We start from the raw sequence: 27,925 nt of genomic DNA, 5'->3' as shown, positions 1-27,925 counted from the left end.
GTTGTCACAGTCTATCCTTATAGCTTCTTGTACTAACCCCATACTTGAATACAATCTCTTCAACCAAACTGCTTCCTTGCTTGCATGAGTGGCTGCCATGCATTCTGCCTCTGTAGTTGATAGTGCCACTACAGATTGTTTCTTACTCATCCAACTGACTGCACCTCCAAATAGGTTAAACACATACCCACTTGTAGATCTTCTATGATCTAGATCTCTAGCCGAGTCTACATCAACAAAGCCACGAATATCCAACACTCTGTCCAATCCTAGTATTCATTGGTAGCCCATACCATAATCACTAGTGCCACGCAAATACCTGAAAACCCACTTCACTGCTATCCAATGCTCCTTTCCTAGTTTTGACATAAACTTGCTCAGTAATCCCACTACATGTGCAATGTCTAGCCTAGTACAGACCATTGCATACATCAGGGTACCAATTGCACTTGCATATGGAACATGGGACATGTACTCTTCCTCTTATTATGTCTTGGGACATTGTTTAGTAGATAACCTCACACCTACAGGAATAGGAACTTTCACCTGTTTACTATCCTGCATATTAAACCTCTGCAGTATTGTCTCGACATACTTCCTCTGGTTTAACCAAAGCTTCCTCCTTGCCTGATCTCTTTTAATTTCCATGCCCAAAATATAGTTTGCAGCACCAAGATCTTTCCTTTCGAATTTGGAGGACAATTGGGTCTTCAAACCCTGGATAATTTCTTTGTCATTTCCAACTAGCAACATATCATCCACATACAAGACTAGATAAATAACACGGTCACCAATTAATTTAAAATACACACAGTGATCTGATTTGATTCTGGTGAAGCCAAGTTCCCATATAAATGTATCAAATTTCTAATACCACATCCTTGGTGACTGTTTTAACCCATATAGAGACTTCTTTAACTTGCATACCAGTTCTTTCTTACCCTTTGCTGCAAAGCCTTCAGGTTGCTTCATGTAGATTTCCTCTTCCAGATCCCCGTGAAGAAATGTTTTCTTCACATCCATCTATTCTACCTCAAAATCAAAAGCAGTAGCAACAAATAAAAGTAATCTAATAGAAGTTACCTTGGCAACAGGAGAAAAAATATCACCAAAATCAATTCCCGGCACCTGGGAATAACATTTTTCTACCAACCGAGCTTTGTATTTCTCCACTTTTCCTTCTGCATTTCTCTTCTTTTTAAACACCCATTTGCTGCCAATGGGTTTCCTTCCAGCTGGCAACTCCACCAGATCCCAAGCCTCATTTTTGTGCAAAGATGCCATTTCATCAACCATGGCCTCTTTCCAGAGTTTTCCATCCTCTGAATCTACTGCTTCCTTCACAGTTTTGGGATCATTGTCAGTAATAGATAAAGCAAAATTTGAACAGAAAGCAGATGGAATATACCTTTCAAGCTGCCTTATTTTTCGAACTGATCTTCTCATAGCCAGAGTTTGTGGCTCTTCATTGTTTGATTCCTCCTCTGCTGTAGAGTCTGATTCTTCCTCCTTTAGCTCAAATCCTATCTTCTCAAGTTCCCTTCGTTGGAATTCATGTTTAATAACATCTTTCACCTCTTTGAACACCACATCTCGACTATACACAACCTTCTGTGTCCCTGGGTTCCAAGGCTTATAACCCTTTAAACCATCCTTATACCCAATAAATATGCACTTTTCATATTTACTATCCAACTTGGTTCGTTTCTCCTTTGGAACATGTACATATGCATCACATCCAAATACCCTTAGATGTGAAAGAGAGGGTTTCTTACCAGTCAATACCTCTTGTGAAGTCTTATCCTCCAACGCTGATGAAGGTGACCTGTTGACCAGGTAACATGCAGTGTCCACCGCCTCTGCCTAGAATTCCTATCCTAACTCGGCACCACTGAGCATGCTTCTTGCCCTTTCCATCAACGTCTTATTCATTCTTTCTGCAACTCCATTTTGCTGAGGTGTAAATGGAGTAGTCTTTTGTCGTGCTATACCACACTTCTTACAAAATTCTTCAAATTCCTTACTGCAAAACTCTCCACTATTATCTGTTCTCAGCACCATTATCTTCTTCTCTGTCTGAATTACCACCAAAGCCTTAAATTCTTTAAACCTATCAAAGACTTCAGATTTCTTCTTAATGAAATATATCCATGTATTCCTTGAGAAGTCATCTATAAATGATACATAGTACACAGACTTACCCAGTGATGGAACCTTCACAGGTCTAAACACATCACTGTGCACAAGTTCTAATATATGTTTTGCCCTCTTACTAACAGAGGGGAAACTCACCCGATTCTGCTTCCCATATACACAATTTTCACAGAAATCAAAATTGAGAGAGTTATTACTCATACCTTCTACCATACCTTTACCATGAAGTATTCGAAGGCCCTTTTCTCCAATATGTCCAAGCCTTTGATGCCACAACATGGTCTTCTTTCCAGAGACCACTACATTTTCTACTCCACTTTCAGGAACCACAGAACTATTGCACCCATCAATAATAGTGCTACCTTATAGCTTGTACAGAGTTCTAATCCAAACTCCCCGCATCAATACCAGTGCACCCCGAACCATCTTGCAAGTATCCTTATTGAACACTGTTTTTACACCTGCATCATCCAACTTGCTTACAAAAATCAGATTTATGGCCAATGCAGGAATATGTAGAACACCCAGAAGTGTTCTAACCCTTCCACCTTGCAACTTCAACTTTAGTTTTCCGCGACCAATGATTCTAGCCTTCCTGTCATCCCCCAAGAAGACATCACCACCATCATATTTCTCATACTCACAGAACCACTCTCTATTGGGAGTGAAGTGAAAGGATGCACTTGAGTCAACCAACCATGCCTCATGATCTACATGTGTACTTGAAGAAGCCAAGTACACATCCCCACCTTCATCTGAGGTGGTTTTCACCTCTATAGAAGGAGCATCATCAGATCCCTTTCCTTTATCAGGAGCTTTAGATTTATAGTCCCTTTTGAAGTGCTCTTCCTTTCCACATTTCCAGCACACCACCTTTACAGGTTTTCCTGGAGATTTAGATCTCCCTCTAGATTTAGATCTCCCACTCGATGACTTATTTTTGTTTCTGTTCTGGGACCGTCCTCATACAGACAAGGCATCACCATTCTGGCTCTCCATATTTTTCTGTCTCATCTCCTTCGTCAGCAAGGATGAGACTATTTCATCAAAATGTAAGGCAGTTGCATTGCTACCTATTACAATAACCAGACTATCCCACAAATCTATTAGAGAACACAAAAAACTGATGCACTTATCTTCATTTGAAATTTTAATATCAACATATTCTAACTGACTTACCACAGTATTAAACGCATTCAAATGCTCTGTCACCGAGTCCGAACAAGAATAGCCACGCAATAGATCTATCTTAATTCGAGATTTATCAAACGTCCAAAAAGGATCAATTTTTTAGAGATTTAAACATGTTTTAAAATGCTAAACTTGAAAAAATATTTGCACCTCAAATAATTTGATCTCACCTTACACTTGATAAATAGAAAGTTAAAATAAATATATGCAAGTTTGTATTTTTCAATCTTTTAACTTCATAAAAATTACAATTTTGACTTGCATTATGTACCAATATTAACCCATACATTCAATCCATAAATATAGGATTATTCTAAATATTTTTATAACAATAATGTAGATATATTTATGCATAACCCGTACATTCAAACCACAAATATGTTCTTATTCTAGTTTAATCACATCAATAATGTAGATATATATTTATATTACTAACTTCGTTATATTAACGTTAGCCCTAACTTTTAAAAAACAATTAAAAAAATACTACATTAGATGCTTATCTCATAATTGAGTCAAGTGTAGAAATACTAGCTCACTCAACTTCAAATCCATCTGACAATCTAGCTCAACCAAAACATGAGAACCCCATCACACGATGGCTATCCGGAAATGGAAAGGCTAGGCTGAAAACACTGTCACACCTGGAAAAGCCCATGCCATAACAACAAAAGAACCACATGAAATACTTATTTCATTTAAGTTTAAGTTATTTTCTTATTTTATGCATTAAGCAATTAACATTAAATCCAAATCTCTATTAAAGCACTACGTAGTAATAGATTGTAGAGATTTGTGAGATATGTAGTAATGAATTGTTATTGTGGAATGACCATAACAATTTAGAGATCAAATTGCCTTGTATTTCTCTCTCTCTCTCTCTCTCTCTCTCTCTCTCTCTGATGGAGGCATTTGGTGCTAAGTGTCTTCCCACAAGTTTGTTGATTTCCCAACTCTTGTATCCAAGAAACTATACCTTTAGACCAAGTATCTTCAACTCTCCATCAAATGTAGGAGAATTGGATTTCTTGAACTCATCTGTCAAATATCCCCACTCACTCCTCTTGTAAATATGATAGCGATGATGACCATGATACCTGTATAAACAAGAACTAGAATAGAACTCATAACTACTACCTATATTGTCAAGTGTATCCAAGAACCTACCATCTTTGATTGTGTCATGCTTGTCCAACATGTTTCCTCCATGAGTCCTGCTACCATATCTTACATTAGTCCTTTCCTCCTGCTCATAATTGTTCTGTGGATGTCCCTATCTTTGCAAATATGATAATCTATGAAGGATAACTGCATTGACTTCTACTTGCCTTTCCTGTGCCTTGGCAAGTCTTTCTTGTGACTAAATGATCCTATCATTATCTGCCTTGCAACTTCTGATTTTTTCCTTTAGACTTCTCAAGGTATCTATTATGTCAGGAGTGTTCTCTTCCCCATGTTGCTCAACTGATCTATAAGGAGAGTCACGTGAACTGTAATCCACCATTATGCTTGTCATCTTTGATCTTCTTCCTGCAAACATATCATATCAGAAAACCAAATATAAGCACAATCAACATACCTTAGTGAAGTTCAAGGGAGGTTATCTCATCTGCAAAATCAATCCAAATTAGCATGATACATACATATGATCATATCAATATGTCTACATCATGCATGATGATACTAACTCCATACATTGACCTCATGCATGATAACCATAACCATGACAATGCAAGCATAACAACATACATATAGCCCATCTAGTCCAAGTATTTGAACCATGCTCTGGTACCAATCTGTAACATCATCAACCCACATTTACCCTATTTTGCAAGCCCTCCACATAAATTTGAAGTAGAGCACCACTATGACATGACCTGACCTCCAAGCTTTAGTTATGGAACTTGGGTCGACAACTCACAACTTTCAGACATCCCTCAAGGCTTACAAGACACTCTGGGACCAAAGAACCACCCCAAGTGACCAAACCCTGAGATGAAGCTATTTTTCTCTAACCTAACACCCCAAATGCATGCATAAGCCTAAATGGGTGCAATTATGACCCTCCAACTGCATGCACAACACTGCCTCCATGCAGTTGCAACCCATATCCTCCAATTCAGAGGGTGTGGTCCCAAGATCTAAGCCAATTTTCGAGGCTAGGCTCCAAACCCTACCCAAAACTGCCTATAACTTCTTAGAATGATAAATTACATAATGATGAAGCCATTCATACAAAACTTGAACAAGAACTAACTAAAAACATCCCTAATTTTGTCAAACACATGGTTAACATAAGAATTACAGGTCATGAATTCATATATGATCATAAGGTTTTGTGTCCCATCTGATAATCATTAGGAAGGTCTAATTCCCTCCCTTATTAGCCACAATAACAATTGTTAGTATATGCATTCATCAACCATTCATATACTTATTAGATCCTGAACAAGTCATAGCTAGAGCACATTACAAATCCATGCTTATAACCAACATATAACCAGATTATTAATGATGAGAGAATAACCATCAAATCATAATAATAACAAGTACAAGTGCTCATTGATTACAATAGGAAAATATCACTTATTAACTTGTGCAAAAGCCAACAAAGTCAGGGACTTCCACATACCTCCCAACCATAGATTGAGCTGAAGCAAATATTTATTTCAACCAATCACCCATGTGCCATATTCTAAGCATGAATGTGGGATATCAAGACATAAAAAAACAAGGCTTCCCATAGATTAAACCACCTCCACCCTTAGGCTACTGCGATCTCTCCAAAACCGGTCAAGAGATCACCAAGTCAAAACAACCTTGGATACCTCATAATTTCTTCACCATTAAATTGAGGAATTTGCTTGTCTCCACCTGCCTAACAAGGGCTTCCCAGAGAAAACCATCTCCACCCCCAACCCTTGGAAATTTTCATGAGACCACCTCACCCAGTTCCAAAACCTTTCAGCATTCCAAAGCTCAACCAATAAATGAATCCCATCACACCATGGTTATTTAGGAAATGGAAAGACAAGGCTGAAAACCACTATCAAACTAGGCAAAACCCATGCCAATGACAACAAATGAACCAAATGAACAAATGCATGTACCATGCATTCACACCTCAGCCAGGAAACCACACATGTAACCTGTTACCTGTAAAATCCTCCTGCTGAAGCTGCTTGATCCAACCTTCCTTGCTTGTCTTTCATTTGCTTTCCTTTCTCCAATGCTAGAGTTCTCCAAGGATGCCCTATGTGTGCAAGAGTATGAGAGAATGAGAGAATAGAAGAGAGCTCCAAAATTGAACTGACAAAAGTTGTGAACTAATACTCATAAGCCTTTTTATCATTGAGGCCTCTATTTTCTTCAATTTCCTTCAATTTCCTCTCATGCAAATATGTGACCCTTCATCTCCCTTTTATCCTAGTTTCTTTTATTTTCATAAATAAATATCAATTAATGCCTCTTTGCCTTTTCTAATGCCTTTGCCAATTTCATTTGTCAATGCCTTTTCCAATTTCCTTAGCCAGTGCCTTTTCCAATTTCCTTAGCCAATGCCTTTACCAATTTCCTTAGCCATAATAAACAACAAGTGATGCCCATTATAGATTTTTCCCAACATTCAGCTTGGAATACATGTCCCATGACCTTGGTCTTATTTTTCCTTTATTACATGAACTTTTAACCCATGGCTATTATAGAAAGTACTAGGTCATACCTGTTTTCCTTGCTTCTAGGTTAGCTCTTCATTAATCTAAACATGCACGCCTCTTCATCCACACCCTACATTCAATCATGCTTATCTGGGTCGCTTCTCTAGCCCTCTCCTCCACCTCCCTCCAACTTGGCTTTACCCTCCCTTGGCTGAGTTTTGACCCTAACATTCATCTTCAAGTAATCATGCCTTGATAGCAAGCTAGGTCTCGTAGAGGAAAAACCTACTACTGCAATATGGGCTCATGAGCTCAACTACATGTAGAGGCCTCAACAAGGTGCTATAGAGATCATACCCCACCTCAAATTTTGGGAGAAATTGTTGAAGTAGAAGTAGCAATAACAATGGAATATGAATGCTTATTAGATGTGAAAATTGCAGGTGATTTTTCCAACTATATTATGGATGTTGGGCACAAAAGGAGACGATTTAATCAATATTGTACACCATTGTTATCTATTGGCACCTAAAAATATTATTTGGGAGAGTCCTCTTGAATAGAAACAAAGCTTGAGAGGAAGTATTCTTAATGTTATACAAGTTGCAACTCATAGCTAAAGGACTAGATCGATGTCTACAAATAATTGAAGGCCACTTAGGGCTCCCTCTAGTTCAAGTTTCTCATCAAGAAGTAGCAAATAGCCCATTGTTGTAGAAGAATCAAACTTTCCTAATGCGGGTTAATGAACTCTTCTCACTCTATTGTTGTTTACTTTTATCTTTGGTAAACTAGTAATTATGTTATGTTATTTCAAGCAAGCAATGGGCCTTATAGCTCTATGTTGTAATTTTGAATTCAAAAACAATTTTTAATTTTTGGATGCTAAAAAATATTTGGTTCTACCATTGGTCTAGTTTCCCTAGTGGCCGACTAGGGAAAACCAATTTGTATTGCTCATTCTATTTGTAATGAAATGAACCTCTTTTACTTAAAGAAAAACAAAGATAAAATAAATTTAATTATACTTACATATTCACATTGAAATTGAACTCATACATAGACAAATCACAAAAGCACAATGGCACAATGCTTCAATATTAATAAAACATAGATTCCACTAAAAAATAATTGTAAAACATACATAGATTTTAGAAATAAAAGAAGTAAATCATTATACAAAGACATGGATATGATTAGTATTAAGGAAAATAAAGCAATCTACATTCCCATGTCTCAACTTTTGTCTACTATTGTAATTTTGCAAGAGGAGGTGGAGGAAGAGATAAAGAATGTGAAGACAAATTGTTAATTGAACTACACCAACTTTCTCTATGGTCTCATATTATATTATGTGGTTATTGTAATTTCCAACTATAACTCAGTATTAAAATTGCGTGTCATGATCTACAACATTATGTGATTGAATGTTGGTGTCGCTAGGTCATAGTGCAATGATTGTGTGATCGAGTTGCTAGTGCAATTATATCACAATGTTTCTACCCACAATTTATGGATGTTAGTGTGAATAGATTGTAGTGTATCAATTAGGTGACTAAAGTATTTGTGTGACTATGTCATGATGTTTTTATCCACATGTCTATGACATCATGTAGAAGATTTTTGTTGTGGACCCTTGCTATGAAATTTACACAACATGTTGTTGTAGTTCTATTCTTTAGCTTTGTAAAAATTGCCATAGTTATTTGTTATATGACCATTCTACAACCCTAGTGTCCTAAATCATTGGGTCCTTCTCAACAATTAAATACTAATAGTGAATCTTCAACCAATTTAATCGTTTCATGAAAATTAGAACCAAAAGTAGTAGCTTGTAATCTTCAAGAATGAGAAACTTGAATGAGGGAATTATTATCCCTGTCACATGCAGTAGGGTATTGCATTGAGTTTTTGGCCAAACCCATATTAGTTTGGGGTTTACCTAACAAATTTGTAAAGTTTCCATAGTTTAACTTTGCACATTCAAATTTAATTTTTTTGGATAATATTTTAATCTATTTTTCTGTAATATGATTGGCTATCAGATTGAACATGTTATTGCTCATTGTATAGACGAACAAGCCAAAAGTACATGGGTCACATCAGGCTGGTGATTTAATTTTCATATTAAGTTACTTTTGAATAAGCTTTGCGAATAACATTTGCAGGGAAAAAATATTAGGACACGTACTTAGACGTCCATCCACTGCATCTCATTAAATAGGCGACGACCCTATTTCGTACCTCGCGTTCACATTGTGACTCAAGAGAAATAAGGGTTAGGTTAAATAGTGTGACATGCTGTCACACTATCAAAATTAATTGATGTAAATTAAGGTGATGGAATCGCCTCCTGCTAGGGTTGTAAGCTTTTTTTCTTTACAACCTATCACACAATAACAACAAAGATATAGAGAACATGTTTGTTGAGAGCTACAAATTGATGGACATCACATAATAACTTCCTATCACCTTTACAAAACTAGTAATCCTTCGTAGACAATTCAAAGTTGTTTGAATGCTACTTGGATTCTCGTTTCTTTGTGCGCCTCTAGAACTATGAAGAAAATGTACTCAAAGTAACACATGGAATCGTCACTCTCTTCATTCATGACCACACGCAATGGGTTCTCACGGTGAGGGTGGGACTTGATCTTTTCCACTTTTATATATTGAATATCGACAGAGTCTTGAACAAACCCATTGTTCCTTCTTTTGGAGAGGAGGCCACCATGGTCTTCGACCCAACAAGTGCAAGGGAGTTCCTTTTATTTTTTCTGAGAATGAAAAAATCTAGTGCTATTCGATAAGCAGTCTTGTATCTCTTCTTCCACCACTTGAAGGCTATATTCTTACCTTGCAATCTCACTGTTGATAATGGTCATGTCGTCTACGTAGTTTTGGGCTACGAACTGAGCCACACTTGTAGTGTTGTCCTCTACCTCCACTTGTAAACCAAGATTCGCAGGGCACTACTAGAAATGATTGAGCGCATGCGATGGCTAACCACAGTCTTCAAAGCAGGCCTCTTAACCAGTTCTCTCACCGCCAACAGGCGATGATTTATGGGAAATAGTAGCTCGCCCATGACATGAGACTGCTTACATTTGAAAAAGAAATTCTCATAAAAGAAATACATTTCTTAATCACTTATCGCAACATGTAAGATAATAATAGATATAAGTTGGACAACTCTTAATAAGAACATTGAGTCCCTTTATTTTCTAATGAATGACAAAAAATTCCAGAAATTCTACCACCACAACAGTGGTATCGATTTTCTTTTATGAATTTTAACCTCGATTTTATCACTGTGGATGGAATGATGTTAGTTGTAGAGCATACACAAATTTCCCATCTTTTGCTAGAAAATTACATAAAGTTTGGAGCACTACGTCAGACAGTGTGTCCTTTCCAATGTAGTATTGTTGTTGAAATGTAATATTCAATACAGCCTAATGTTTCAAGTTTGTTCCTCAACTTTACCAAATTAATATATTTGCATCTATTAGAATCTTACTAGAATAAGGTTAATAAAATTATACTTGTAAATCATGCTGGTAGGAGAAGAATGTTAGCTAGGTACTTAAGACAAATGCAAAAACGTAATCTAAAATAAGCAAAGTTTTGCTTAAAAGTAGTTCTTATTTCTTATATATTTTGGAAGGACAACTTTACTTTTATGGTGCAAAATCTAGTTGTGATCTTGTTGAGAAATAAAATAAAAATAGAGCAACATAATTGACAACCCTTTTTGATGTCTTGGGCAATTCTCGTGGCTTTTTATACATAAATGTTATTAAACAATTCAACAACAAAAGAAATCAACCAATACAAGCATTTGATGCAAAAATCATCGAATAAGTTCAAGCGAGACTTAATGGCGAGGCCAAGCCATGAATAATACTATATCTACATCTATGGTATAGTCCACTACATGACACATTATTTATCAAAATGGGCCAATTTCACACTACAATAATCAATGTACACCATTCACTAATACTCAATCAATAAATTAAATGGTACAGTGGGCTACATGATAAATTTTCTGGGTAAAATGCTCCAATTTTGCATACAATAGTCAACTAATTTGTCCCAGTATGTCTATATTGTTTTTTACTTTAATCAACTATTTTGAGCTAAGTGGCAGATACTATCTATTAAGTAGCCCTTGTTATTATTATTGAAAGCCTAGTCTCCTAAATGTTGAAATCCCAATTCCATTGTTAAAATAGTTTTCTAATAACTAATGTTATAATATGGTTATTTTCGAACATTTAAGCATACAAATCCACATTTACCTAAAAATTTCTAAATGAAAATGGCATTTGTTTTCACTTAGTGGTGTATGAATTGATTTATTTTAACAAGAATACCAAAAAACATTGTTATTTGCTTCATTTTTCGAGCCAAAAGAAGTAGTAGTTGAAACTATAGGAGATCAAAATATTTCATGAAATGCTGCAACACATACTGCATTTAAATTCCGAGGGAAGTACAATAAAAACCTCATCATATCTATGGAAATAGGTAGAAGCTTTTTGTTGTGGACCATTGCTATGAAATTTACACTTGTTGTAGTTATATTCTTCAACTTTGTAAAAAAGGCCATAGTTCTTTGTTAGTTTACCATTCTACAACTCCAACACCCTAAATCATTGGGTTCTTCTCAACAATTAAATAATAATAATGAAACTTCAAGGAATTTAACCATTTCATGAAAATTATACCTGAAATCAATAGCTTGTAAATTTCAAGAACGAGATAATTGAATGAGGGTATTATTATCATTATTGTTATTATTATTAACAACCTAGTCTCCTAAATGTTGAAATATGAATTCCATTGTCAAAATAGTTTTCCAATAATTGATGTTATAATATGGTTATTTTCAAACATTTAAGCATACAAATCTACATTTATGTCAAAGTTTCCAAATGAAAATGGCATTTGTTGTCTCTTAGTGGTGTATGAATTGATTTTTTTAACAAAAATATCAAAACAACATTGTTATTGGCTTCATGGGCCGAAAGAAGAAGCAGTTGAAATTATAGGAGATCTAAATATTTCACAAAAAGTTGTAACACATACTACACATAACTTCCCAAGAAAGTATAATAGAAACCTCCTCATTATGGTGGAGGGTGTGGTAAAAACACATTCAAGATACATTCTTCTAGTTGGTACAAATTTATTCAATGACCCATTAACGAGTAGATATGTGACGTTTATCAAGGGTGTTAAGAGTCTGTGGGGGGGGCACATTACTGGTGCACCTTAGAGGACAACAAGAATTATCCTACTCTTAGAGTCTCAGTAAGGAATTTAATAATTAGGTGGAGGCCTATGCTCTTCTTTAGGGCGTGTTACAAGTTTTTCTCTCCAAATCCATAAATTGATCAATATAGGGGATTCTTTAGTCCTCATTCGTCAACTTCATTTGAGCACCTTTCCATCAGATTTGAAACCCAATGCACTTTTCAAAAGGATCCGCTCCAGTTTGGATCTCTAGTTGAATTTCAAGCAAAGCATGTCCTACGATAGGATAATGTTAAGGCAAATTCTTAGCTAATATGGTAACCTTATGAAGTTAGGCTCTTGAAGGTTGATGAAAAAATATCATATGGATTCATCCATTAGCAACATGATAGGTGGAATTGTGGGATGTCATCAATTGAAAGATATGAGGGTGTTGACTACACTTTCCCAGTCAATTCGCATGATAATGCCCTCTGCTTCAATCAAGAAACATACAGAGTTGATTTCTCACCAAATGGAGGAAGCTATGGAGCAGTATGTTGAGGAGCACGAAATTTATGGTCTTACACAATGGACTTGATGCAGATGAGGATACACATGATGTCTCCCTTATGTTTTGCCCTCAAGGAGGAAGCTACATTAGAGATAAGAAATAACATATTCACAGAGTAGAGATAAAATATTTAGAAATATGAGAACAAGATTAGTAGTCTTATAAGCCAAATTAAAGATCTACAACATGTTGGTACTCTATGTACTTTATCTCCTACCTATTCTGTCAATTTAGTCAATCCTTTCATTTATATCATTCTTGATTTGAATGTATGCTCCAATTATGGAGCCTATTACGTCTCAACGCTTGGAGCATAATCCAATTTTGATCTAGATTAGCATGGAATTAAACAAAAATTGGATACTAGGAGTTTTTAATCAAGTTTACACTACAAGTATCTTTGGTCTAGTAGTCTTTTTGTCAAAACCCTATTACGAGACAAATATTTTTGACTAAGTGGATGTTGTCAACTTGCCATATGATTCTTTGTATATTTGATGTATTGTTGCGCAACCAGGAGAAAACTTTGATCAAGATAATATTCTCCAGTTATGATTAAAAAAATGAAATGTGACATTTATACCATAAGAAAGGTTAATGATTTATAGAGTTCATAAACACTAGCAATCAGGGTGATTTGGAGATTCTTGGGTTATTCGATATGTTTATTGGAAAGACCTTGGGCTTAGTAGATATGATTATTCTCTCTCTATGTAGCCAAATCATACAATTGATATTGTGTCTAGCTAGTTTATCCAATGATGGTCTCCATGGATTCTTAATTTTTTGAGTTATTTAAATATATTTAATGGGCATCTCAATTATTCATCCATCCACGTCAATCCATGTTCAAATTTTTAATTTTGCGCTCAATGGGGTCCTTCATATACATGTAATTTTAAGGCAAAAATTTTGAATGAATAATGAGTTGAATAATGATTAGGTTTTACAATAAGACACAAAGAAAAACCTACTTTAACTCCATTTGTTGATTCTAAAAGATTTCAATTGCTAAATATATGAGTTCTTATCATAAACATGTCTTTGATTCCACAATAATTGCTTAATCAACTATTGGATCGAGAAAACATGTTATCTATTTAGTATAGATGGTTAATAAATTCATTTTTGTGTGATCACATTTTAGATTAACATTTCTAACCCATAGTACATGGTCCATCATCAAGACAAAAGAGAGAGTGAAAAATATAAAAGCCATAGACACAAAAATCAGAGATGCCACTAATTGAAATTATTGGCATCTCTCACATTTGTGCTTCTACTTTGTATATATTTCTCTCCCTCTTATATCCTAAAGATGGATTCCATGTCATAGATATGAAATGCCAATCTAACTATTGTCACATAGTGTTCATCTAAAAACCATCTATAATAATATAACATGCCATGAAAGTCTAAACACCATCCTCTTTATTTCTTAACCAATCAATAAAACATGGAAAACATAATCAGTATTTGTTTCATTATAATATAAAATATGCATGAGATAAATGTCCATGCGATATACCACCTGCATGTTTTGTAGTAGTACCACACCATCACCTACATTGTTTCTATGTTTATCTCAGCAAGAAGAGTAATAAAAAGCAAACATGAACATTCTAGTAGATTTACATTCACAATTGAGATCCAATTTTGTTGGTCATATTTAAACAAAATATGAATACATTTGATCAAATTCACACATATTATTTGTAATTATTAAACGAAAACATGAATATCTAAATATACAATTCCACTTTAATACTTTCTTGAACTTGCATTCACTACAAGTTTAAACGAACGATAAACAACTAATTTGTTATTAAGGCTTTATATAAGTATATTAAACCCAATAAAAAATATGATTTTAAAGTATAAAATAGGTCTATCATAGCCAAAGTTAAGTTGGACGATGGATTTTTACAAGTATCTCATTTATAGAGCTCTAAATGTTGTTTCACATTTTAGTAAGCATATCCTCTCATTTCCAGTCATGAAAGCTAGGGTTTTTTGAACTAATGAAACATAATAATAAGATGGAATTCACATATTTTTACATATACTTGTCTATCTTTACATACACCAAATGGATTTACATATGTTGAGGTTTGAACTTGGGTTGTTTATATGGTGGTGCTCCATGCCAAACATTAAATCACAACCTAACATATACAATAATCTTATATTTTTTCATTATTATGATTACTATTATTTTTGGAGAAGTAATATCCTTGGAGAACATAAGGGATGCTTCCTCGCATTTGTAGATGGAATCCCTAGTAAACATAATGTTGTAGACTGATGCACTTAGGCCACAGGGATTTGAATTGGGCACCTATTAGCATATGTGTAACTAAGTGCCCAACAACATTGACGACAACCTATTCAAAGAAAAGGCATATAAGAAACAATAGAACTATCATTGTAAAAGTATGTTAAAACAATAATGACACCTTCCTTTATTGATGTTCTTTTGCATGTTGACACTTTGGCCATTGAGTTATTGATGAGTAGCTACACCACCTTGGACTTTGAATAGTTTTTTTTATGCCAACATGTTCGTGGCTTGTGGGACTAGCATGTGGTCTAAGAAATCATGACTCAGGGGCATCTAAATTGTCAAAATCACTCAAGGGTCACACCTGGCCTAGGCCACACCAAAACTTAACTTGGCTGAATTTCTTTTGGTATCTCCTCTTGACTACCATGAATTTCAAACTTTGGCCATCTTCCAAAATAAAACCCTCGAAATATAGCCATGCAAGTGGGATTTGAATGAATAGTTGGAACCTTGTCTTCTCTCTGTTATGTAGTAACTTAGTCATATAAGTATTTATCTTTCCCTTCATGCACTTGCATATTTCTCTTATGTGTTTTAATATTTTTTCATTTTCATTACCACTCTGGGTTTTGGATAATTGGTACTTTGACTCAATATATTACTTAACAAATTAGTATATGTAGATCAATATTTCCCTTGTGAGATTGCAATTTCCAGGCATTGTGAAACTCCATACTTGTAGTGTTTTTATTTCAAATATTCTAAAAAATCTTACAGAATATGCACATGTCATTGGCAATGCGAGTAAGCATTAATGTGTCTTTTAAAGACATGGGAGGATTTCTTAAATAAATATTTTATTTCTTATTTACAAGAACCATTATCCTCACACTAATAGAGGGATGACATAGGACAATGAAGTAATGCCTAATTCTTGGCCGCAACTTCACATTTTAAGTGTCAAAGTGGCATATTTAACTACATCTTCTCATTCAAGTAACTACTCATGTGTATATGGGAGGGATATTACACCGAATGGTGGTAAGATTTTCGATTCTCAATACTGTCTCAATGATGTTTATCTCTAGCTTCTTCTCCTCTACATGGGGCATAAGATATTATGGTAATAACCTCTGTTTTTTGTGTGCACAAGCAATGTATTCATCCTCTTCTCTCACAAAAAGTCCACATAACGTTAATATCTCGAAAGTAGTTTCTACTCTAATTAATGCACATATTGGTTTATTCTGATATTTTTTATTGGTAATCCATCTCTTAGCATATATATATATATATATATATATCAAAAAATAATAGAAATTTTATTTTATAAATGATTTTATTTTATTTTATCTTTACTAATATATATATATATATATATATATTTCAACTTCAAAGTTACAAACTACTTTACAATGCATAGCATCAAACAAAGGAAATGATAATGTTGTGTATCTTATAACCCTAGATTGGTTAGATTTCTTTCTTAGTTGCCAATGTCCATGTCATAAAGAATTTGGCGCATAGTGTCCTCCTCCTAATATTTATATGCATAGAATTGGTAGACATTATGTGATTTGAGGTTATTAACTAATTGCTTTAGCTCAAATCGTGAGATAGGTTATGTATGCCAAAATTATCATAATTATGAAATACTAAGCTAAAAACTAATATTTGCTCTTGGGAAGCTTTGTGGTGAACCAGCAAATGAAAGTCCTGTTATGTTGGAAGGACTCTTTATCCCAATGAAGGGCTCTCTAGATGTCTTGGGCATACCTATAATCTATGAAAGTGGTAAAATAATGTATTGCATTATTTTGAGACATGGAGGCGCTAACGTGGCATTTTAGGAGGAATGAATTTATGTTCATTTGCACTAATCCTGTATTAAAAGAAGTGTTTAAAAAAAGCCAAAAAATAGGGAAGACAAATGCGTTTTAGAAGCATTGATGAGTTTATGTTAATTTGGAGGCACGAAGGTGCTAACGTGGTGGCATTTTAGAAGCAGGGATGAATTTATGTTAATTTGAACTAATTTCGTATTAAAATAAGGGATGAGTTTATGTTAATGTTAATCTCGTGTTAGAAAAAGCCAAAAATCTGGGAAGACAAAAGCCTCGCTTTTTAGAAGCAGGGATGAGTTTATATTAATTTGGATTAATCCCTTATTAAAATAAGTGTTGAAAAAATTCGAAAAACCAGGAAGAAAAAATCCAAAAGGGAAGGAAGACACGTAATGAAAGACACATATACTATTTATTTAAAATTGAATTTGGATGGAGCGCGCGACTTGCAAGAACAAGGGGAGCGGGCAGAGTTTGTGGTGTCGCAAATTCAGTTAACTGAAAGGGCCTTCACTTCACTCGATAGAGAAGGCAGGAGCATGAGCAAACACAAGTGCATAGTTGGGGACAAGCCTAGTAGAACAGAGCCAATGACAGAAGCAGAGGAGCCACTGGTGGCTATGGTAGCAGAGAAATAGTTTCATATTCTAATTGAAGCAGCAGAAGCAAGGGTATAGACGTGGGTATCGGCCATAGTCAGAGTAGCACTCTAGCTTGCTCCAGGACCATATATGGATAATGGTAGAACCACCCTCCGGATCGAGAGCCAACGAATTGAGTGTGATAGTGTCTATGGTTGGCCATGGATCCATAGATGTAGAATAAAGTTGGGTTGCCATGATGAAATGGAGTCTGGTTTTGTTTGTAATGTTTTCTATTTTTTTTCCCAGAGCATAGTTGGTTGAGCATAGACCGATAGATGCAGAGCAGAGTTGGCCATGGACGCTTTTTGGAGTCTGATTTTGTTTTATTTTTTATTTTTTGGTTTAAATTTTGTTGTTACAATGTTTTGGGTGTTTTTTTCCTCCATTTGAAGCATGGCCATGTGAACTGAGTTTGATTTGTGTCGTTTTTCTTTGGTTTTTCATCTTTTCTTTTTCTGTTACTTTTTATTTTTATATTATTTTTTCCCTTTTGAATTTAATGAGATGGAAATAAGACATCCAAAATAGCAGAGCGGATGCCAATTTCTCATATATAAGCGAAGGCAATGGAAGGCATGTCTTATTTCATTTATTTTATTTTTCGAAACAAATTATAATGTGATTTGTTGGAGAGAGGCTATTTAGCGTTTACAAATTAGAATGTATTTTGATGCAGATTTCACAGATTCAATGGGCGCAGGATACAACAATATTAGAATGTATGTTGATGTCTATTTCACAGATTCAATGGGCACACGCTACGACAACACAAGGTATGCGTGGTCATATTTGTATGTTTTTAAAATTGAGAGGAGCTATTTAGGGTTTAATTTTTTGATCCTTAGTTAATATATGCCTTTATAGGGTTTATGTTTTTTTTGTCATTATAAAATATATTTACATCTACTCAAGGTTTTTAGTCTCTATTTTCCCAAGCTTGTTTGTGTGTAATATTAGGCTTCTTGGAGGGCTTATTTCAGCTCATTTGCTTGCAACAGAATCAGCCAAGAAAAGTTTTAGGAAAATTACAATGGTCATTTGCCTATTCTTGCCAATGATTTGGGGCACGTTTTCTGGGAGCTTTTGATACTTCCTCTAGCCTTCCATATGCATGGATTAATCTTAAGGTACTCTTTTCTCATACTCACTAACGTTGTCCTAACTCATCTGTAGACTAATTCCAGTAACTTTTATTGTTTGGACAGCTTAGATGGTGATAGAAATTCACTTTAAGTGAGTGCTTTGGAGTTTATTATGTTGATCACACTTAGTCTAAAGTGCGAAGGCAGTTGGAAATATGCTCCAGTGGTTAGATGTCATATCACTATTGGTAGAATGTTGTTGGTATCTTATTGCATAATAGCTAAAAACCAAGCTGCATGGATGGCTTGGAAGATATTTATTTATTACTTGAACCATGTAAACAAAGCTTTTGTTGATATCTATTTCTGAAGAAGCGTTCACTAAAGAATGTGTATTAATTATTTAGCATTCCCCATAGGTTTTTACTTTTTGAGTAGCAACAGATTGCCCCCATTTTTACTTTTTGAGTAGCAACAGATTGTCCCCATTTACAACGCCACTTGTGCCTACTATAGTCCTTTTGATTTTTCCCTCATATTTTTGTAAGTTCTACGATCATCTCTCTAATCATGATGATTTTCTGAAAAAATATGAGGGTTGGGCTCTCCGTGGCTGTATTTGAGCCTATAATCTTTATACTAACAAAAAAATGATATGTAATTGCTGGAAGAGAGGTGTCAAATAATTTTTCTACCTTCTCCTCTAATTTAAACCCAACAGTAGGTTCTGGCACGTAGGTGATATTAATGTGTAATTTTTCCAGTTTGTGCATGCCTTAGTGAACCTAATACTGTGGATAATTTTGTTGTTCAACCGTTAACAATGTATTCAAAATTATGACAAGGTTACAAACAATTAATTAGTAATTGTTAATGAACACTCGCTGAGTGATTAGTACATTAGCAGCTTTAACTGATAAGACAAAGGCAAAAATAAGGTTATGGCCTCTATGATACTGGATCTACTTGGAAGATGAGCTGGTATCCGTGTGGAAACAGAACCTGCATGCTCCAGGCTTGCAGGATCTGTTTTCACACGGATACCAACTCATATGCCAGGTAGATCCAGTATCATAGTGGCCATAAACTTATTTCTGCCTTTGTCTTATCAGTTAAAGTTGCTACTATTTTAATCACTCAACTAGTGTTCATTAACAATTAACAATTAATTGTTTGTAATCTTGTCATAATTCTGAATACATTGTTACTTAATGGTAAATTTTCAGCCTTAGCATTGTTATGAAAACAACAATGGAAAGTGAGGAATATTTCAATCTTCAACTACCCAATATTCTAGGAAATCCAAAGAGAGGAATTTGTTTTTCTTTCTGAAATACTCATTCAAAAAATGGTATCTAAGGGAAGTTAGGGTTTGCATAAGCTCAAGGCTTTGTCAACATGGGGGAGCCTTCTCATGTTTTCTAATGACACATCTAAACAAGAAATATCTCAATTCTCCCTCATGTGGACATGTGGACCGAAATATCTTTCAAAGGTCACCATCCTAGCTCTAGACTTCTTCTCTGTAATGTCCTACGCTAATTTTTTTGTCTTAGGGCTTCTTATTTAAACCATAGTTTTCCAATAGAAGTACAACAAAAGTTATTCCTTTAGTAGATATTTCTTATAACATATAAGTCAACTGCAATAGATATGTACAATTAATATAATCATCAACAGTAGGAGCTTACTCAAATCCATAATAATAGGACTAACTATCTAATAACCAAATTATCCACATGCAAATGATATTGTTGCCAAAACAAACCCGATCCAACTATAAAATCAAATTGAGCTAAGTCCTGTAGCAACTACTTTGCCCTATTTCTATAAACATATATTGGATTATTCCTTCCTCAGTTCGCTGGTCTCAAAAGGTAGACACAGTAGACTAAACTGCCTGTTTGGGGTACTTGCAGCTTCAGAAGTGTAGCTCTCATCCTTAAGGATTCCCTTTCCAATAGCTAGTAGCTCCTTGGTGGTTTGTAACTTAGTTTGGAACTTGGTAGTTCACTCAAACTCATGTTCATGTAACATTTTGGTCTACCAAACTCTGCTTCAGGAGGACCTGAACTGTCTCAGAGAGACACCGAACTCTACCTTAGGAGGGCTGAACTGTTTCAAACATCGAACACTACCTTAGGAGAGCTGAACAACCTCAAAGAAATCCACCGAAATATGCCCGTAATATATAATAAACTTTGCCTTAGGAAGACCAAACAACCTCAGAGAAATTCACTGAAATTTGCTCATAATATATTTGCATTTCTACCTTAAGAAGGATAAACTACCTCAAGGAATAGTTCACTGAAATATGCCTTAGAATACATCTGCACAACTTTAAAATAATTTGAGTTCTTGCCTCAAATTTGACACCAAAACTTGTTGTCTTCTAGATAGGTGAATCCCATGACTTCTAGACCAGAATCAAAAGATAAATGAGGAATTTACTAACTAGGGTGGAATCTTTAACCACTGAAATTAGTAGAGAAAAAGGGGTTTTAAAACCCATAGAGCCACAACTCAAGAGAACATAAGTATTTGATCCAATTTGATGATGCCAATTTGATTCCAACTCTCTTATCTCCTCTATTTATGGATTCCTTCGTGGCCTCCCAGATATGAGGGTTGTGAATGCAACTCCTAATTTTTGGCTTTTTTGCCCTAGCTGGATCAACTTTTACACAATGTTGCCCCAACATTGAAAAAAACAGGTTTTACCCCTTTATCAAGACTATAGCCCTATGGGGTTGGATAGGCTATTTCGTCCTCACTTAGCCAATAAATTGGGAGAGTACATTACATTCTCCAAAGGGACAGGGGGGCTTCCAAAGTGGACACACAAACCCCATCTGTGAAACAATCAACTTCTCATGACCTTAAAGCATATCCATAGCGGCTTAAACATGGCATAATGCCATATCTAAACTCCATGGTTGACATTTTCATTCTACACAAATTAGCAAGTGGATTCTTCAAACATCATCCAAGGTGGATATTTTCGTTCTCCACAAATTAACAAGTGGATTCTTCAAACATCATCTAAGGTGGATATTTTCGTTCTCCACAAATTAGCAAGTGGATTCTTCAAACATCATCCAAGGTGGACAAGTGAATTTCTATTCTTCTTTACATGCAGATATGTAGGCTATCCTAATCTACTTGGGGAAAGAAGCTCTCCAATTTTCTCATATCTAATCAAAATTTAATCATATTGGAGTTGGCCTTGGGTCATATAGGTCAGCCTAAGATTTACATGCACTTTAAACCTACATTTTAAGGTCAACTTTTGCAAAGATATTAATACAATTTGTTGATTTGGTCGACTATATAGATCAATATTAATTATCTGTTTCTCTTTATCGCTAGGTGCACTAGGCACTCTGTTTTGCAACATCTATTTGAGTTTAGGTTGCACTTTTTTTTTGTCTTCACCATGTTTCAGAATATGTTTCTCAACCCAATAAGAGATGTCACCAAACATAGCAAAAAATATACTAGCATTATCAACCGTTGTTGTCTGCTCTTGAGTTTAGCAGCTTAAGGTCATAGCAGTAAAGAAACTACTTTGTTGCAGAATACACACAATACAATAATAGATCAGTTGTATTTTCCATTTTAAGATGAATGATAATGTTGGATATTAGATGAGCATTCACAGCTTGGACATGGTTTCAGTGCAACCTCTTCATCCCACATATACATAGAGTGTTGTTTAGCAATTGATTTACAAAAGGGCAATTAATTCTTTCAATGCACCAAAACTATACAACATATATCATAATGGCAACTATATCTTGAATGTCTATTTCAGAATTTGGATGAAGAACTTCTATTTTGGAATTAGTTAAAGTTGTTACATATGTGATTTGCCCTTAGTATTGGATCTATGTCTCCAATTGATGCAGTTTTTTGAGCTTCCGTTTCTCACAAGTATGGTCAATTGTCTTGCATTTTTAGTAGAAGTTCTTCATTTGTTTGATTGAACCCTACAATTTAATCATCAACTGAATGATTTTCCAACAAAGGTTATGATGTAGGCTTAGACTTGGAAACATAAACAGACAATCTCTAATTTATGAGTTATGCCATAGCATGTAAAACTAAGGTATGGTAGACATTCTGTTTGGTGGACATAATTAGAGCTTGGCTGGAATGTCGCTTCTTTGCCAACAAACCTAACAAAGTTTGTCCTTAGCAATGATTGGTGCCATTCCCTTCTAAACCAACCAGCATCACTGCCTTCCTGTTAATTTTAGGTAGCAATGGTATGTTCTATGCTTAAGAGCAATTTTACTTCAATTTTCTTATTAGCCCAATATCATTATCCAAATTAGCAATCACATTAACATGATAGTAAAATGCAGATAGAACATTAAAAATATCAGTAGAAGACAAGCCAAGATAAGAAGACACAAGATGTGGCACATGCTAGGGACAAACCCCAATGTGGGGAAAGTTGAAACCCTTTGAACAATTCTTCTTATTATTTTTCAAAAGTTTAGCAGAGAGAGAGAGAGAGTACAATATGCAAAATTTTCCCAATCAAAGTCAAATCTATCCTGTCAAACAACACTCACGGGAATCCCAAACCAGAAAGTCAACGTTGGTCAAATAAGGCAGAATTCTTCCTCCAATTTAGGTTGGTCAAACCTAGTCAACTTGGCCTCCAATAGTCCTCTGAATCAGCCCAAAACAGTCCCAAAAATCACAATCAAACTTGGTCAACGTAGAATTCAAACCTACGGTCAATTTTATGCCAAGTTACTAGAAACATTGAGCTAACCTCGCCAAAACACTATTCGGCGTTTTGGATTTAGAAATTGGTATGAAACGCCTAAAAAACGGCATAAAAACATATTTGTAGCATTTCAAAATATCAGAAACTGCGAGTTGGAATCCAAAAACGTTTTTAGGGAGCTTTTGTAAAAAGCATCTATTTCCACTAATTTTTAATACCTATTAATATGTAATATGTTCACTAGGAGGCCATACACCTTAATATGTTTTTAGGGCAAGTTGGAGGCCGTGTGTGCACTATGAGTACTAAAAAGCGTACACCACCTAGTAGACTATGGCCATCTTCAAGAGATTGTGCCACTGATGTTGGGCATTTGCATAACAGTTTGGACACCCGTTGAGTGGTGAACTATGCTAAAGATTGTCAAGTGTGACCCACAACACATGAATCTTTCCTTCCTCCCGTTTGTTGGCGACATATGGTGAAATCCTTTGGTTCATATTTCTTTTAAGTTTTGGCATGTGGAGAATTATTTTACTCATATGCTTTACATGTTTGCCATTGCTTATATGCTTTAGAAAATTGTCCTCTCATTTATGTTCAATTAATGAATGGTACATAAGCTAAATTGGAGCATGGTTGTATGCAAATGAGACTCTGAAGGTTGGGAATTTAAGGAGACATACCATTCATGTGAATGCATTGAGAACCATATACCATTTACCGTTAAGTAAATTGTAGAGTAAGGGTCGAGCTAAAGGAGAGAGATATCTACAATTTTGTTGGCTAATTGCATAGAATACATAATTATTCCCTCATTGGAATCACCAAAATGGAAGTGCTAAGAATGCATTAGACATAGAACATTTCTTTGAGTGATACATCAATGTCCTTTAGTAATGTTGAAGCTATCGACTCATCAATTTCTGCAATTGCCAAGGTGTTTGATCATACTTGAAAGCAATTGGATCCATGAATCCAGGTCTTTAAAAGAGTTGTTTTATGTGTGTGTGTGTGTGTGTGTGTGCGCGCCATTTCCCGCTGTATCGTATCCAGATTTTTTGAAAATTTGCCATATCCGTTTCAAACCCTGTATTTGTATCTGTTCCCGTATCTGTTTCAGTGCAACTTAGATTTTTTGCACTAAACATTGGTCAAACAGTACAGATTGACTCGATTTATATGCCTAGAAATACAGGTAGCTCAAACAAAATTTTCCTCACCAAAAACGCAGTCAAATAGGTCAACGTTGGTCAATGTCCAAAATAGAAAATGACTATCTCCTTCTTCACACGTGTGGAGCGGCTGCCCAAAAATCTGTACCCAATCATGTGAGGAGAGAGATGTGAGAGAAGTGAAGTGAGCAAATGAGGAAGAGGCTCCTTCTATTTATATGCAACGTTGTGGGCTTGAGAGCCTAAATTAGATTGCTAGTCGACCTTGACAATTTTTTCATAATAAAAATAAATTCATAATTCCATTTGTACATGTTAGAATGAGATGATCTTTAGATCAATCCTACACCTCTCGAAAAAAGGAATCCAACAAAAATATCAGCTGCTTCATATGAGCTGTCCAAGGTGAAGTTTGGCCTTTGTTTCCAAATTTAACACTCCCTCTCAACTAGTGAGAACTTCCCTTGCCAAACCGTATGACAATTTGTACCATCCCTGTCATCTATTCTCTATTCTGCTGAACCATGAAGAAATAATGAAGAGGAAATGATCGAGAATGTATCATCCCATTCTCCACTGACCTGAAGTTAGTCTCCAATAATCGAGAGTGTATCATACAACTCTTCACTGACCCGAAGTTAGTCTCCATTGATCGCAAATCAATATCAAAAATCCTAGCATAGGGAGTATGGTAGTACATGATGCGTCCATCAATAGTACTATGGTCCCTATCCTCATTTCCCTACTCATTGGCCAGATGAGAGGTACTTCCCATGAGTCTCAGACTGCATGGGTAGGATGTGCCCGTAGGAAAAGGTGAACCACTCATCTTGCTCATATGCTATTGGAGAAGGTGAACCATTCATCCAATGCATATATCAATATGGGGTATCACAGGGGAAGATGAACCACTCACCCTGTACACAACGCACCACTAGGGGAAGGTGAACCACTCACCCTATGGTTGCTCATTGTTCGAAGAAGTACCCCAAGCCCCCCGGAGCTCCCAGAGCTCAATATCCACCTCATAAGAGGGTCTCTCCACGACTCCAAGCCATTCACAGAAGGTTAAGAATTTGACCTTCCCCAGGGACTTTGTAAGAATATCGGCGACCTGTTCATTAGTCCCAATATGATGGAGCCTTATTGCTCCTTATTGTACCATATCCCGGATAAAGTGGTACTTGATATCAATACACTTGGAGTGGTCATGAAACACAAGATTCTCAGAAAGATGAATCCCACTCTGGTTGTCGCAGAATATCATGGTGTTATCCAGCACATGTCCAAATTGCTCACTAAAGAGCTTCCTCAACCAAACAGCTTCACAGGAGGCCAAACTAGCAACAATATATTCAACCTCATCCGTGCCTAAAGCAACCAACTTTTGCTTCCGACTCATCCAGGATATCGAAACAGAACGTAGAGAGAAGCAACATCGAGATGTGCTTTTGTTATCCACCACACTGCCAGCCCAGTCTGCATCAGAGTAACCATGGAGTCTCACATTCCCGATAGTGTATCTCAGTCCATAAGTGATTGTGCCAGGAAGATATCTCAAGAGATTCTTGGCAGCAATCCAATGTATGTGATGAGGCTTGACCATAAATTGACTCAGTGTATTCACTACAAAACATTTTTCCAGACGGTAGTTCACCAAGAACATATGTCCACATGGGAGTTCACCAAGAACATCAGGGCCCCCACGAGTTGACGATACTCACAAGGATTTCCCAAATCGGGCCCAACAACACTTCCGCATAACTTCTTCGGAGTAGTCACAGACTTGCAGCTCACCATCCCAAATATTTCAAGTAGCTTCACAATGTATTTTCCTTGAGAAAGGAAAATATCTCTTGGCTTTTTCCAGACCTCCAACCCTAGGAAATAATGCATCAGTCCTAGGTCCTTCATTTCAAATTCGGAAGCCAACTCCCTCTTACATTGATGAATAAGAGGGTCTGCACCTGTCAAAAAGAGATCGTCCACATAGAGTACTAAGATGAGAGGTCTATCATTCTCAACATTAAAGTAAAGGTTCAGATCAACTTCACTTATAGTAAATCCCAGCTTCATCAGATAACTGTCCATCTTCTCATACCAGGCCCAGGGTGCTTGCTTCAACCCATAGAGGGCTTTCTTCAACCTGCATACATGTGTCTGACAATCTTGAACTTCGAACCCCTCAAGTTGTTCTACATAGACTTCCTCCTTAAGTGAACCATGCGAGAAGGCAATCTTGACATCCATCTAGTGTGGGTTCCATCCTTGCGAGGCAGTAGGGGTTATGATCGAATAGATGGTGGTGTAGCAGGCAACTAGGGAAAATATCTCATCATAGTCCACACCTTCCTTTTGAGAGAAGCCTCGAGCAACAAATTTGGCCTTGAAATTTTCAACACTACCATTAGCTCCATGCTTGATCTTGTAGAGCCATTTAGAGGTAACAACAGATTTGTCCTGGGTTCTAGGGACCACATCCCAGACATCATTCTTCATAATCGACTCATATTCTTTATTCATAGCATCCTTCCATACTTGGTGCTTTACAACTTCTTCAAATGAGCAAGGCTCAGATTGAATAATGGTGCTCATGGCAGTTAAGTACCCTTGGTACCTATTCAGCTTCTTACTTTCACGAAATGTTCCCCTAGGTGCAACATGTGCAACTCGTGCAAATATCTCATCATAGTCCACACCTTCCTTTTGAGAGAAGCCTCGAGCAACAAATTTGGCCTTGAACTTTTCAGCACTTCCATCAACTCCATGCTTGATCTTGTAGAGCCATTTAGAGGTGACAATAGATTTGTCCTACAGTCTAGGGACCACAACCCAGACATCATTCTTCATAATCGACTCATATTCTTCATTCATGGCATCCTTCCATACTTGGTGCTTCACAAATTCTTCAAATTAGAAAGGCTCAAATTGAATAACAATCTAGGGACCACATCCCAAACATTGTTCTTCATAATCGACTCATATTCTTCATTCATACCATCCTTCCATACTTGGTGCTTCACAACTTCTTCAAATTAGTAAGGCTCAAATTGAATAATGGTGCTCATGGCAGTCAAGTACCCTTGGTACCTATTTGGCTTCTTGCTTTCATGAAATGCCCCCCTAGGTGCAACATGTTTCTCGGCATCTTCGAGAGTTTCCCTAAGCCATGAGGGTCTCCTTTTAGAGGAGGAGGGCTCGTGTGGAGGTAGATCAATGGGATCCATTGGTTCTTAACATCGGGCATTGACTCATCCTGCGTTTCTCCCTGTTTTCCTGTATCCGCTTCTTTGTCCATCATTAGAATAGGAAGGTTGCTAATCTTCCCAAGGGCAACAT

This window comes from Pinus tabuliformis, chromosome 4_1 (assembly GCF_031772625.1).
Source record: "Pinus tabuliformis cultivar Carrire ecotype Pingquan chromosome 4_1, CPIR1, whole genome shotgun sequence".
In the NCBI taxonomy this organism is placed as follows: domain Eukaryota; kingdom Viridiplantae; phylum Streptophyta; class Pinopsida; order Pinales; family Pinaceae; genus Pinus; species Pinus tabuliformis.
This window is presented reverse-complemented; position numbering follows the sequence as displayed.